We start from the raw sequence: 10,633 nt of genomic DNA, 5'->3' as shown, positions 1-10,633 counted from the left end.
AAGAAAGGCAGGAGAGTGCCAGTGAGGGTGTGGGAGAAGGTGCAGAGATGAGATTTATTGTCTGCATTGTAAAATGAAACTTCCCCTGCCTCATAGTCCAGGAGAATCCCCACTGCCCGGGGGCTCTCACTCAGGGGGAGCTCGGTCCTGGGGGAGGTGAGGGCCCTGCATTTACCTCCATACCCCAGCCACACTCCCCAGTATCCCTCCTCAGGTGTTAGTGAGAACCTCCCCTCCCTCCTCACAGAGTCTCTGCACACCCCCAGTGCACAGTAACCCCCCTCCCCCACCCCCACCTCCCAGTAATGTCTCCCTGAGGTGAAGCCCTCACGCCCCAGCACACATTGATAAGAATCAAATCTCCGGGGACTTGGGGGGAGGCTCTGCTTTCTCTCTCCCCCTCTGACCCTTTTCCCATCCTCAGACAGGAGGAGCCGTGGATGCGCAGTTTCAGGATCCAGAGTCACAGGCACTGCAGAGAGGAGACATTAATAAACATGAGCACACACTCCTCATTGGCTCCTCCCACATCTCTAACTCCCATTGGTTCCCTATACCCTCCCACCTATAACTCTCATTGGCCCCTCACTCTCCCACCCCTATACCTCATTGGCTGCTCCCAGAGTCAGTTCCTTATTCTATGAGAGGAGCTCTGTTATTGGCTGTAACTCACTGACAGGCCTCAGACCTACCAGTGATCCTATTGGCCGGCTGCTCTCCAGTATCTCCCATTGGACTGATTCCCCTGACATCATCAGTGACAGGGAGTTTCTAATTGGTTAATTCACTGCCGGGCTTCCTATAACTCACAGCCCCATTGGCCTCCTCTTCCCATTTATATTTCCCTTCCCTGAAACCCCTCCCTCTGTGACCCCCTCCATTAAAGGCAGGGGCAGTCCTGAGTATAAGGGGCGGGGTCTGTGTCACTCCCTGCATGCGCTCCTGCGGCAGGAAGTGCAGTAATAGCCCTGTGCGGCAGGAGGGAGCGGTGCTGGCGCTGGGGTCTGCACTGGGAAAAGCTGCACCGGTCACACAGTCGGGAAGGAGAGGCAGAGAGCGGAAAGAGCGGGGCCAGGACAGAGCAAGGGGCAGAGGAGAGGGAAGGCTGTAGGGGCCGCAGATTCACAGCTGGGAAGGGGAAGGGGGAGGGGAGAGGGCTGGGGGATGCAGAAGGGAGGGGAGGGAGAATGATTTCAGGCAGAAGATGGAGGAGAGGCAGGGAATGGAGGGATGGTGATAGTGATGGAGGAAGAGCCAGGGGAGCTCAGGAGGCTGTAGGGGCAGCAGCTTCACAGCTGAGAAGGGGAGAGGGCTGGGGGATGCAGAGGGGGAGGGGGAGGTGAGGGAGGATGATTTCAGTTGGAAAGGGAGTGAGGGATGGGGGATGCAGGGATGATGATAGTAATGAAGGAAGAGCCAGGGGAGCTCAGGAGGCTGTAGGGGCAGCAGCTTCACAGCTGAGAGTGGGAGCCTGTAGAAAAGAGACTGCTGAGGTTGGAAGGGGAAGAGGAGGAGAATGTTTAGATCAGGCTTGGAGGGGAGAGGGAGGAAGAGGGTAAAGATACTGCTGGTGTCTGAGGGAGGAGTGTGCTGGGGTTACCTATGCCCTGACTCTGCCTAGCAGGGGACCCATTGCATGAGCACCCAGGGCTCTGCCCCCGTGCCCTGAATCTCAGGTAACAGAGAACTGCCCTCTGCTTCCTGCCCCAACCCCTCCCCTCCCAGAAAGCAGGCAGGGGCAGGAGGGGAAGGGTGAGGCTGGAGGAGACACTGCAGCAGCTCTCATTCATAGACTGGATCATTTGTATAATTAGTTATATCAGAGGCACTTACCTGCATATCTGCCAAGATCCATCCACCAATCTGAATTAAAACAAAGAGAAACACAGGTCAGAGAAGAGAAATAAATACAGAGCTAGACAGAAATATATTTATCAGACTGTGAATAAAACTTACCCAGTCCTGCAGGGCGGGAAGAAACAGTAAGAAATAAAGAAATGTTAGAGCTTCCACTTTATAAAACGTCCATCAGAGAACTTGTGACATTTCCTCTGTTATAAAGAAAGAACTTGGAATTTTATATGCGCTAGAATAGAATCATAAACCAATATTTATACAAATGATAATTCTCTGTTGTTATGTACATCAGAGGTATAAACCCCCTAGAATTATTCATGTAGTAACACAGTAATGAGGGCAGAAAGGGACCCAATGGTCCATCCAGTCTGCCCAGCGAGCTTCTTATGGGAGTAGCTGCCGCTCCGTGCAGGTTACCCCCAAGCCTTATGTTAAAGGCAGTAATATTTACAATCCACACCCAGCAGCTGTCACACCCATAACCAAATTACTGCTAGCAACATTTTTACAGGGTGAGGAGCCGTCCTGGTGATTCAGACAATGCTGCTTGAACCTGCTTTGCGTTTGGACTTGGCCATAGAAGCAGTCCTGTGCTTTTCCCTAATGTCTGCGTATCAGGACCCCGGACCATAAAAGTCGGGCCCAGCATTGGTTGCTGTCTGAATCCAATTCCCCTCCCCCCACTGTTGAAGTGGAGAGCGATGTTGTAGTTACATCAGAATCAGGTCAGTTAATTGGCTAAGGGTAGTAATCCCCATGGCTTCTGCTAGGGGTCGCAGCTGCCGCTGCCTGCAGGTTACCCCTCCTTCTTAATTCCCAGCTCTAGCCTTTAGGGATCCACAGTGTTTCCCCCATGCATTTTTAAATTCATTTACTGTTTTTGTCTTCACCACATCTTCTGGAAGGGCAATCCAGACATCCACCACCCTCTCCATGAAGAAATAGTTCCTGATGTTGGATCTGAGTCACCCCTACTGACTTTGTCTTCATATTGCTATTTGACAGATAATTCAGAATTGTCAGTGCTCCCTCTTTGGGATTTTACTGATTTCTGTGCCAGAAAGTTCTCTCTGTACTGATTGTACATTTTGTCTCTTTTTCTAAGGCTGATGCTGAGATAAAATTGATAGGACCTTACAGGGAAATTGTCAAAGTGATTTCCAGGGGTAAACAGTGAAGGTAGAAACACTGAGTGGAGAGGTTTCCAGGGGGAAGGTATTAAAGTTGCACAAATTGAGTGTAGGTGTTCTTGGGGGGGGAGGTGTTAAAGTTGCGCACACTGAGTGTATGTGTTCTTGGGGGGGAGGTATTAAAGTTGCACACACTGAGTGTAGGTGTTCTTGGGGGGGAGGTATTAAAGTTGCACACACTGAGTGTAGGTGTTCTTGGGGGGGAGGTGTTAAAGTTGCACACACTGAGTGTAGGTGTTCTTGGGGGGGGAGGTATTAAAGTTGTACACACTGTAGGTGTTCTTGGGGGGGAGGTATTAAAGTTGCACACACTGAGTGTAGGTGTTCTTGGGGGGAGGTATTAAAGTTGCACACACTGAGTGTAGGTGTTCTTGGGGGGGGAGATATTAAAGTTGCACACACTGAGTGTAGGTGTTCTTGGGGGGGTGTTAAAGTTGCATACTCTGTGTGTAGGTGTTCTTGGGGGGAGGTATTAAAGTTGCACATATTGTAGGTGTTCTTGGGGGGGAGGTATTAAAGTTGCACACACTGAGTGTAGGTGTTCTTGAGGGGGAGGTATTAAAGTTGCACACACTGAGTGTAGGTGTTCTTGGGGGGGGGAGATATTAAAGTTGCACACACTGAGTGTAGGTGTTCTTGGGGGGGGAGATATTAAAGTTGCACACACTGAGTGTAGGTGTTCTTAGGGGGGGTGTTAAAGTTGCATACTGTGTGTAGGTGTTCTTGGGGGGAGGTATTAAAGTTGCACATATTGTAGGTGTTCTTGGGGGGGAGGTATTAAAGTTGCACACACTGTAGGTGTTCTTGAGGGGGAGGTATTAAAGTTGCACACACTGAGTGTAGGTGTTCTTGGGAGGGAGGAGTTAAAGTTGCACACACTGAGTGTAGGTGTTCTTGGGGGAGGTATTAAAGTTGCACACACTGAGTGTAGGTGTTCTTGGGGGGGAGGTATTAAAGTTGCACACACTGAGTGTAGGTGTTCTTGGGGGGGAGGTATTAAAGTTGCACACACTGAGTGTAGGTGTTCTTGGGGGGGAGGTGTTAAAGTTGCACACACTGAGTGTAGGTGTTCTTGGGAGGGAGGAGTTAAAGTTGCACACACTGAGTGTAGGTGTTCTTGGGGGGAGGTATTAAAGTTGCACACACTGAGTGTAGGTGTTCTTGGGGGGGAGGTATTAAAGTTGCACACACTGAGTGTAGGTGTTCTTGGGGGGGAGGTATTAAAGTTGCACACACTGAGTGTAGGTGTTCTTGGGGGGGAGGGATTAAAGTTGCACACACTGAGTGTAGGTGTTCTTGGGGGGGAGGGATTAAAGTTGCACACACTGAGTGTAGGTGTTCTTGGGGGGAGGTATTAAAGTTGCACACACTGAGTGTAGGTGTTCTTGGGGGGGAGGGATTAAAGTTGCACACACTGAGTGTAGGTGTTCTTGGGGGGGAGGGATTAAAGTTGCACACACTGAGTGTAGGTGTTCTTGGGAGGGAGGAGTTAAAGTTGCACACTAACAGGTCGATACAGTAACGTGCGGTTAAAGATTCCCGGTCTGTAACGTGCTGGGAGCGTACAGTACAGACGAGTAAGGCCATCCAGCGATACAGTCTCCAGTTTCACGCGTCCTTAGCGCTTTGTAAAATAGACACATAACCCTTTCCGCACCCAGCATGTAAATGAACGAAAAAGCTGTATAATGAAGGAATTAGCTATTCCCCTCCGATACTGTAACGGGCGCTGATATTATCTCCTTAGGAACCCGCTGTTTTGCCTCGGCCTTAACCTGTTAGTTTACCGCCTCCCCCTAGTAGGAGTTAGGACTGTGAGTCTAGTAACAAATCCATCGACACCACTCAAAAACAATAAAACAATCAGCCTGGCACCCTCCTTGATGTAGTACGTCCCGGATGCCCCCCCCTCCCCAGCGCGCCCGCCACTACCCCTTTCATCAGCTGCATCCACCCATTATGCCCCTCACGGGCATGTCCCGCTTCACAGAGCGCTCCCACTCAAATCCGTTCATGGGTAAATACCCTTTCGCCCCCCTCACAGCGCCATGCTACCACTGCGACCCAGCAGTCCCGTGAGGCCTACAAAAAAAAAAAAAAATCCCCGGCTCCTGCGCCCCCGCACTGGCCCACCGACTCTACCCCCCTCCTCCCGATCGGGCGGGTAGGCGGCTGCGAAAAGCAAAAAAAACCAAAATCAATTTTTTTTTTTTCAAAAAGCGACATCACACAATGCATAAAATAATTTCTCCAGCCTTAAAGCTACAATTTTGGTTTTTTCCAAAAGCGACTTACTTTTGGGATCTGTCAAGATCCCAAAAGTAAGTCGCAAAAGTAACTTACTTTTCTGAAGCCATCAGGAACACGATCTTAGCTCCTCCGGACGAAGACGAAGATGGCCGCCTGCACGGGGAAAGCGTGCAATTGGCCGCTGAAGACGTCACGTCACGTCTTCAGCGGCCAATTGCACGCTTTCCCCCGTGCAGGCGGCCATCTTCGTCTTGAGCTACGATCGTGATGGCTTCAGAAAAGTAAGTTACTTTTGCGACTTACTTGACAGATCCCAAAAGTAAGTCGCTTTAAGGCTGGAGAAATTATTTTATGCATTGTGTGATGTCGCTTTTTGAAAAAAAAAAAAAATTGCTTTGGTTTTCGCCTCCGCCTACCCGCCCGATCAGGAGGAGGGGGTAGAGTCGGCGGGCCAGTGCGGGGGCGCGGGAGCCGGGGATTTTTTTTTTTTTGTAGGCCTCACGGGACTGCCGGGTTGCAGTGGATGCAGCTGATGAAAGGGGTAGTGGCGGTCGCGCTGGGGAGGGGGGGGGCATCCGGGACGTACTACATCAAGGAGGGTGCCAGGCTTACCGAACCGCTGCTATTGCCTCTGCTCGCAGGTCTATTTCGCCGGCTTGCTGCACGCTTTCGCTTTGCTCGGCTCTGCTTTTTCTCCTCTCCCGTCTGTCTTCGCCGCTGTGCCTCACCTCCTCCCGGAGCAAGGCTGCTTTCGCGCCCTGCTCCAGGAGGAGGAGAGACACAGCGACGAAACAACAAAGACTTTTCGTGTTTTTTACACTTCCTGGTGCCTGTCATTTCAAATGTCATTTGAAATGACAGGTACCAGCGCACCCAGGTTACTGTATAGGCGCTGTATTAAGCGCCTATACAGTAAAATGGGTTGCGCGGGCATAACCCTTCCCTAACGCTTTAAAGCCGCGGCATGCATTTGCATGCGATTAGAAGAGAGTATCGGGGACTTAGTGAAGAGAACTGTGCGTGCGGAGAGGAAGGGTGCGCCTGACACTGCCGCACTGTTTCTACCGCGGCCTTACTGTATCGACCCGTTTGTGTGTAGGTGTTCTTGGGGGGAGGTATTAAAGTTGCAGACACTGTAGGTATTCTTGGGGGGGGAGGGATTAAAGTTGCACACACTGAGTGTAGGTGTTCTTGGGGGGAGGTATTAAAGTTGCACACACTGAGTGTTGGTGTTCTTGGGGGGGAGATGTTAAATTTGCACACACTGAGTGTAGGTGTTCTTGGGGGGAGATATTAAAGTTGCACACACTGTAGGTGTTCTTGGGGGGGAGGTATTAAAGTTGCACACACTGAGTGTAGGTATTCTTGGGGGGAGGTATTAAAGTTGCACACACTGAGTGTAGGTGTTCTTGGTGGGAGGTATTAAAGGTGCACACACTGAGTGTAGGTATTCTTGGGGGGAGGTATTAAAGTTGCACACACTGAGTGTAGGTATTCTTGGGGGGAGGTATTAAAGTTGCACACACTGAGTGTAGGTGTTCATGGGGGGAGGTATTAAAGGTGCACACACTGAGTGTTGGTGTTCTTCGGGGGACGTATTAAAAGTTGCACACACTGAGTGTTGGTGTTCTTGGGGGGGAGGTGTTAAACTTGCACACACTGAGTGTTGGTGTTCTTGGGGGGGAGGTGTTAAAGTTGCACACACTGAGTGTAGGTGTTCTTGGGGGGGAGGTGTTAAAGTTGCACACACTGAGTGTAGGTGTTCTTGGGGGGGAGGTGTTAAAGTTGCACACACTGAGTGTAGGTGTTCTTGGGGGAGGTATTAAAGTTGCACACACTGAGTGGAGGTGTTCTTGGGATGGAGATGTTAAAGTTGCACACACTGAGTGTAGGTGTTCTTGGTGGGGAGGTATTAAAGTTGCACACACTGAGTGTAGGTGTTCTTGGGGGGAGGTATTAAAGTTGCACACACTGAGTGTAGGTGTTCTTGGGGTGGAAGTGTTAAAGTTGCACACACTGAGTGTAGGTGTTCTTGGTGGGGAGGTATTAAAGTTGCACACACTGAGTGTAGGTGTTCTTGGGGGAGGTGTTAAAGTTGCACACACTGAGTGTAGGTGTTCTTGGGGGGAGGTATTAAAGTTGCACACACTGAGTGTAGGTGTTCTTGGGGTGGAGGTATTAAAGGTGCACACACTGAGTGTAGGTGTTCTTGGGGGGGAGGTATTAAAGGTGCACACACTGAGTGTAGGTGTTCTTGGGGGGAGGTATTAAAGTTGCACACACTGAGTGTAGGTGTTCTTGGGGGGAGGTATTAAAGGTGCACACACTGAGTGTTGGTGTTCTTCGGGGGACGTATTAAAAGTTGCACACACTGAGTGTTGGTGTTCTTGGGGGGGAGGTGTTAAAGTTGCACACACTGAGTGTTGGTGTTCTTGGGGGGGAGGTGTTAAAGTTGCACACACTGAGTGTTGGTGTTCTTGGGGGGGAGGTGTTAAAGTTGCACACACTGAGTGTAGGTGTTCTTGGGGGGGAGGTGTTAAAGTTGCACACACTGAGTGTTGTGTTCTTTGGGGGATGTATTAAAAGTTGCACACACTGAGTGTTGATGTTACTCGGAGGACGTATTAAAAGTTGCACACACTGAGTGTAGGTGTTCTTGGGGGGGAGGTGTTAAAGTTGCACACACTGAGTGTAGGTGTTCTTGGGGGGGAGGTGTTAAAGTTGCACACACTGAGTGTTGGTGTTCTTGGGGGGGAGGTGTTAAAGTTGCACAGACTGAGTGTAGGTGTTTCTTGGGGGGGAGGTGTTAAAGTTGCACACACTGAGTGTTGGTGTTCTTGGGGGGGAGGTGTTAAAGTTGCACACACTGAGTGTTGATGTTACTCGGAGGACGTATTAAAAGTTGCACACACTGAGTGTAGGTGTTCTTGGGGGGGAGGTGTTAAAGTTGCACACACTGAGTGTTGGTGTTCTTCGGGGGAGGTATTAAAGTTGCACACACTGAGTGTTGGTGTTCTTTGGGGGATGTATTAAAAGTTGCACACACTGAGTGCTGGTGTTCTTCGGAGGACGTATTAAAAGTTGCACACACTGAGTGTAGGTGTTCTTGGGGGGGAGGTGTTAAAGTTGCACACATTGAGTGTAGGTGTTCTTGGGGGGGAGGTGTTAAAGTTGCACACATTGTGGTTGATGCAGTAAGATGGACAAAAATTGGAAGAAGGATCCAACAGAAGAAAATAGGATAAAGCATAAACATTGGCAAGTTAAATGTAAGACATTGATAAGACAGGCTAAGAGAGAATTTGAAAAGAAGTTGGCTGTAGAGGCAAAAACTCACAGTAAAAACTTTTTTAAATATATCCGAAGCAGAAAGCCTGTGAGGGAGTCAGTTGGACCGTTAGATGATCGAGGGGTTAAAGGGGCACTTAGAGAAGATAAGGCCATCGCGGAAAGATTAAATGATTTCTTTGCTTCGGTGTTTACTGAAGAGGATGTTGGGGAGGTACCCGTAATGGAGAAGGTTTTCATGGGTAAAGATTCAGATGGACTGAATCAAATCACGGTGAACCTAGAAGATGTGGTAGGCTTGATTGACAAACTGAAGTGTAGTAAATCACCTGGACCGGATGGTATACACCCCAGAGTTCTGAAGGAACTAAAAAATGAAATTTCAGACCTATTAGTAAAAATTTGTAACTTATCATTAAAATCATCCATTGTACCTGAAGACTGGAGGATAGCAAATGCAACCCCAATATTTAAAAAGGGCTCCAGGGGCGATCCGGGAAACTACAGACCGGTTAGCCTGACTTCAGTGCCAGGAAAAATAGTGGAAAGTGTTCTAAACATCAAAATCACAGAACATATAGAAAGACATGGTTTAATGGAACAAAGTCAGCATGGCTTTACCCAGGGCAAGTCTTGCCTCACAAATCTGCTTCACTTTTTTGAAGGAGTTAATAAACATGTGGATAAAGGTGAACCAGTAGATATAGTATACTTGGATTTTCAGAAGGCGTTTGACAAAGTTCCTCATGAGAGGCTTCTAGGAAAAGTAAAAAGTCATGGGATAGGTGGCGATGTCCTTTCGTGGATTGCAAACTGGCTAAAAGACAGGAAACAGAGAGTAGGATTGAATGGGCAATTTTCTCAGTGGAAGGGAGTGGACAGTGGAGTGCCTCAGGGATCTGTATTGGGACCCTTACTTTTCAATATATTTATAAATGATCTGGAAAGAAATACAACGAGTGAGATAATCAAATTTGCAGATGACACAAAATTGTTCAGAGTAGTTAAATCACAAGCAGATTGTGATAAATTGCAGGAAGACCTTGTGAGACTGGAAAATTGGGCATCCAAATGGCAGATGAAATTTAATGTGGATAAGTGCAAGGTGATGCATATAGGGAAAAATAACCCATGCTATAATTACACAATGTTGGGTTCCATATTAGGTGCTACAACCCAAGAAAGAGATCTAGGTGTCATAGTGGATAACACATTGAAATCGTCGGTGCAGTGTGCTGCGGCAGTCAAAAAAGCAAACAGAATGTTGGGAATTATTAGAAAGGGAATGGTGAATAAAACGGAAAATGTCATAATGCCTCTGTATCGCTCCATGGTGAGACCGCACCTTGAATACTGTGTACAATTCTGGTCGCCGCATCTCAAAAAAGATATAATTGCGATGGAGAAGGTACAGAGAAGGGCAACCAAAATGATAAGGGGAATGGAACAACTCCCCTATGAAGAAAGACTAAAAAGGTTAGGACTTTTCAGCTTGGAGAAGAGACGACTGAGGGGGGATATGATAGAGGTGTTTAAAATCATGAGAGGTCTAGAACGGGTAGATGTGAATCGGTTATTTACTCTTTCGGATAGTAGAAAGACTAGGGGGCACTCCATGAAGTTAGCATGGGGCACATTTAAAACTAATCGGAGAAAGTTCTTTTTTACTCAACGCACAATTAAACTCTGGAATTTGTTGCCAGAGGATGTGGTCAGTGCAGTTAGTGTAGCTGTGTTTAAAAAAGGATTGGATAAGTTCTTGGAGGAGAAGTCCATTACCTGCTATTAAGTTCACTTAGAGAATAGCCACTGCCATTAGCAATGGTTACATGGAATGGACTTAGTTTTTGGGTACTTGCCAGGTTCTTATGGCCTGGATTGGCCACTGTTGGAAACAGGATGCTGGGCTTGATGGGCCCTTAGTCTGACCCAGTATGGGATTTTCTTATGTTCTTATGTTCTTAAGGGCACTCATATTGTGTTCCCGTTTTCCTAATGTGCACAAAGCCACCTCCCCTGGGCACCTGATGCAATATTTAAATGAGGGG

At 48.3% G+C, this 10,633-nt stretch overlaps 1 long non-coding RNA gene across 1 annotated transcript; it reads right to left on the bottom strand.

Annotated features, from left to right (window-relative positions):
• Positions 1 to 298: 298 nt before the first annotated feature.
• LOC115082128 lies at positions 299 to 1,967 on the bottom strand. Its single transcript, XR_003854081.1, has 3 exons — positions 1,957 to 1,967; positions 1,834 to 1,863; positions 299 to 472 (listed from the first exon to the last, which is right to left on the bottom strand). It is a non-coding gene; the product is annotated as an uncharacterized LOC115082128 (long non-coding RNA).
• Positions 1,968 to 10,633: the final 8,666 nt, after the last annotated feature.

The sequence above is a fragment of the Rhinatrema bivittatum genome, unplaced genomic scaffold (genome assembly GCF_901001135.1).
Source record: "Rhinatrema bivittatum unplaced genomic scaffold, aRhiBiv1.1, whole genome shotgun sequence".
Taxonomy (NCBI): Eukaryota; Metazoa; Chordata; class Amphibia; order Gymnophiona; family Rhinatrematidae; genus Rhinatrema; species Rhinatrema bivittatum.
The sequence above is the reverse complement of the archived record's forward strand: the minus strand, read 5'-3'. Positions and strand labels throughout refer to the sequence as shown.